The 4,444-nt window shown below is 41.0% G+C and overlaps 1 pseudogene; it reads right to left on the bottom strand.

Moving 5' to 3' along the window:
• Window positions 1-380: 380 nt before the first annotated feature.
• Window positions 381-2,026, bottom strand: LOC116761138 (annotated as a pseudogene).
• Window positions 2,027-4,444: the final 2,418 nt, after the last annotated feature.

Here is a 4,444-nt window from a genome sequence, read left to right as displayed (position 1 = left end):
TTTCATTTTTGTGTTTATCTTCACCCTTTGCCTTTTCAAGCCACAGGCAAAAGCTCCACCATCCTTAGAGATTCTGGTTACTTACTAATTTGAATCATATTCTTTTAATTTCAAAGATATCAATTCCTTTTCAATCTAACACATTCTGGAGGTTGGTACGGAAAGTAAAGAGAAAGAAGGTGAGAAAACATCAGATTAAAAGGGTTTGGAAGTGAACACTGGACATATTCCCTCATGGTACAAGTGCAGTGTTATAACTGTTCAATGGTGATTTAGTAACTGCTGAATTTTTAGTTTCCATGTGCTTCTTCTTTTTTTTTTTTCTTGGAAATGCCAGAGAATGTTGCTTGGGTCCTTCAACAACTGACTTGGTCTGATTCTCACGACACAATGTAGTAATCAGTCTGGGGTCTGTACTTTTCATTGGAACACTGAAAACTTACAGTTCAGCAAAGATTAGAAGGGTGATTCCATTGGAACTGCACTAACATTGGTCATTTGCCACATGAAGACAGCCAGATCTTTCACCAGAAAGAAACACATGATGGGCTTCGGGCCCCTGTTGATGGGGTCACTCTTAATTATGGAAAACTTCTGAAAATAGCTTGATTACATGGCCTTTTGACTTCTGTACAGCTTGGATGACAGACTTGTAGACCCTGAAGCTGATGGTGACAAAGAGGAGAGCCAGGATGATGTAAGAAGCCACAGTGATGATGCTGAAATCTCCAGGGTAAGTAGCACTATCAGTGTGGAGCAAGAACCAAGCTCATCTTTCTTCACCTTGTGCCAGAAAATCAGACGGTGCATTGCAAAGGAGGCTACAGAGCAGGTTCCCAGGCAACTCCCTCCCGTGTCCCCTCCCCCTATCACTAGGTGTGGAAGGTTGGGCCCCAGAGGACAAAGAGGATTTAGATGGAATTGACTGGCTTCCAATGGCTCTACCATGGGCTTTTCCAAGGAGGGCAGGGGAGAAAGAGGGGAAATAAAATAATCACACTGTTGGCTCTCCCAAGTCCCATCACTCCTGGTTCGTGCTTATACTCTGACTACTAGTAATGTTTTGATATATAGCCTTCCAGACTTTCTCTATTATTTTATATGTTAACTAGAACTTTTCTTATTTAATATTTCACTTAAAAATCCCTTATCCCTTTGCATTTTTCCCCACTGAAAGGGTTCCCTAATTGTTTCCTTTTGTCTCTCTGCCCCTGCCCTAATCCCATTCCCCTGAGGTAGATTCTAGTAATGTTTTGATATATAGCCTTCCAGACTTCCTCAATTATTTTATATGCTAACTGGAACCATGACTGTTTTCACTGGATGGAACCTTGGAGATCATCTTTCCATCTCTCCTTACCCCCTCCCACTAAACCTCTCCCCACCACCACTGCAGGCTTCCAGAAGATACATAAGCTAAATGCCCCACCTGAAACACCACCTCAGCCAGCGATTGGCAGAACTTGGACTAGAACCCAGGTCTTTTCAGTCCTAGTTAAATGATCTTTCTGCTACTTTCCACAACTTTATTTTTTAGCCTGTTTCATGACCTAAAGAAGCAGTTTCTGTAAGATGGATTTAAGTGGTTTATGGCCAGATTTAGTTTACAAGGTGACCATTCATTTCCTGATGGAAAACAAGCAAACAGACAAACCAACAAATAACCTTCTAACCAAATAGAAATGGCTATGGTTCGTCTCCTCTGTTCCTCCTTTGGCCTCAGTGACTGGCCTACAGGCTCAGTGCTCTGCTTTCCTGGAGCAGCTTTCTTGTACTGAGATCATCCTTAGATCCATCTATCATACAGTCAGCTTTTGCTTCTTATTCTGTTTTCTTATTGGTCACTTGCTTTGGGCATAGGTACAGCTCTCCCTGCTTTCTCTTCAAGTGCTCCCAGAAAAACTGAACTTAAACCAGCCAGGCCATTCGAGTTGCTGATTTTCTGGGTATGTTCAAGGTGTTCCCCATAAAAACCAGGACTCTTCCCTGGTGTGGGACATCATGTTTCTTTTTCCATACCTTCCATACCTGAAATTTATAGCTTGACCAGTAAATTCTGACCCACCTTAAACTGCTAGTCTTGACTTTTTCTTTAAATTTTTAAACAGACCCCTCTCCAAGCTTTCTAAGTTCAACTCGAGCACACACATACATCTCCATTTATAGTTAGAAAACACACACTTTCACAAAATAACACTAATAAAAACCTTGGGGTCTCACTCTACCTCCACCCTTCTTTCGCCCCAATCACTCTCAGAACTTCTCAGTCACCTGGCCCACCTAGAAGTGCTAGGATCAATCTTCACACCAGGCCTAGATCGTTGGACTTTGTTCAAAGTCCATCATGTCTTCTGAGTTATAGTAAACATGCTTACTTTAACTGTAGTTCGATCTCTGACAGACAGAATTCATAGTGATCTTTGGATATGGGGATTCTTTTTTTTTTGAACAAACTTGTTTTCAAGGAAGAACATGTCAGAGAGTGAATGCCAAAGAGACCCACTTTGCAAATATAATGTGCAGTTAATAGAATACAAGTGAGCTCTTCTGAGTTTGATGGTGGTGGTTGTTGCTTGGGGATCTCTTTCTTTCACCTAAGCCTCTGCCTGTTGTTGTTTCCCCTCACGTGTGCTTGTGCGTGTGCCGTGGGGGACATTAAACAAGCACCGTCTTGTTTCATGTGATTTTGCAGAATAATGCTCTCGTGTTTACCTTTCATATCCACTTTAAGGATGGAATCTGTTTTACAACTGGGACTGCTGCTATGACAAATTCTGTAGCATTGCCTTCAGTTCAGGCACATGCCTCTGAAACCTTAATCACTAACAGATGCTGCTCTGAATCAAGAATTCCCCTCTCTGGCTACTCAGCCTGAGCCATGAGCTGCCTAACTTGGATCCTACAGGCTTCTTGAGAAACTCCACAGGCTGCCTTACTAGCACACTGGTAACATGCAGAAGATTGATATTTTCCAGGCCCAAGCAGGACTTTGAAATAATACCTAGCAGTTGTAGAGAGCTATTTATTTTCCCCTCCTCCTACAAGTGTTTTCACATACATGATCTCATTTTATCCTTCAAATAGTCCTTGGAGTTAAGTAGGGAAAACAGTATTTTCCCCTAGGAACCTGAGGTCCAGAGCTGTTAAGTAACTTGCTCAAGGTCACACATTAGCCTTGACTCCTAGTCTGGTGTTCCTTCTACTAAAATGACACTAGTATTTACTTTGTCCTGTGTCAAAATAATTCTGAAGTCTTTTCAGGTGCTGCATGAAACCAAACTGTCATTCTTACAGCTTGGATTTAATTAAATTTGTAACAGCTTTAGTGTTTTTGGTTTTTTTTCCCCCTAGTCCTTAAATTATAAGGCAGTGATTTTGTGTGCTTAAAAATTATTTGGGGAGATTGTTCAGTAGATCCTGGTTCAGTAGATCAAAGGTGCAGCCCCCCAAAGACAAAAAGACAAAGCAGTATTTGTCTGGAAAAAATGCTTTGGAGGGAGAAAGTGAAGCCGCCAGGGTCTGAGTTTTCTGGAGAGGGAGAAGAGTAAGAATAGAGAGAAATTTATGGAAAGATGTGAAGTTAGGTGCTGCTTATGTTAAGGGCCAGCAGGGGAATCCCTAGTGGTGGGATTGCTAGAAAGGACTCTAGCGAAGAGGAATGGTTGATAATATGTTTGCTCTGTGGTGCAGGCTAAGATCCTTCCTTGTCCCTATATATTCAGCAAAACTTGTGTTTTATGTGAATGGAGGCTTTTCTATGAGAATTAATGAAGACGATGAGTTTTACTTCTGAATTGACATAATAGGGAACTGAGCAGAAGAGATCTTAAGAAGTTTGGATTTCTGCAGACTAGAATTGGTGGCTTAAACTCATTGCACCTAGCTACCTGTGGGATGGATATGACCAGGTGACATCTGGGTGAATACATGATAGTTAGCATGAAAAAATTATAGAAAATATTATTATTTTTGGAATACTCTCATGGCTTAGAAGAACTAGGATGTGATTAGAGATGTCATAAGAAAGGTGCACATCAAGAAAGTGAATGTGAACAAGGATGTTTGCAAACAGAGTAGGTGAAAGGTTAAGAACCTTGAGATGCAGTTCCAGCTTTGGCCCATGTTCCAGAATGATTTTAACTAAGTTCTAGTGCCTTTGTTCCCTGTCCTATGCAATATGTAATGGTAGTTCACATGGACTTTTAATGCTTTTAATCTAACAACCAGGGCCAAAAAGGGGAATTTTCTATATCTGGAAATATTTAAGATCTTGAGAAAGACTTCTTAGTCTGAAGGAGCAGAGGATGGGGAGGTGCAAGCCACAGAACCAAAACATTAATTTTCTTTTTTTAAAATAATTAATTATTAAAAAAATTTTTTTTGACTGCGTTGGGTCTTTGTTGCTCAGCGCAGGCTTTCTCTAGTTGCGGAGAGCAGGGGCTAC

Source organism: Phocoena sinus, chromosome 10 (assembly GCF_008692025.1).
Source record: "Phocoena sinus isolate mPhoSin1 chromosome 10, mPhoSin1.pri, whole genome shotgun sequence".
NCBI classification, from domain to species: domain Eukaryota; kingdom Metazoa; phylum Chordata; class Mammalia; order Artiodactyla; family Phocoenidae; genus Phocoena; species Phocoena sinus.
This window is presented reverse-complemented; position numbering and strand designations above follow the sequence as displayed.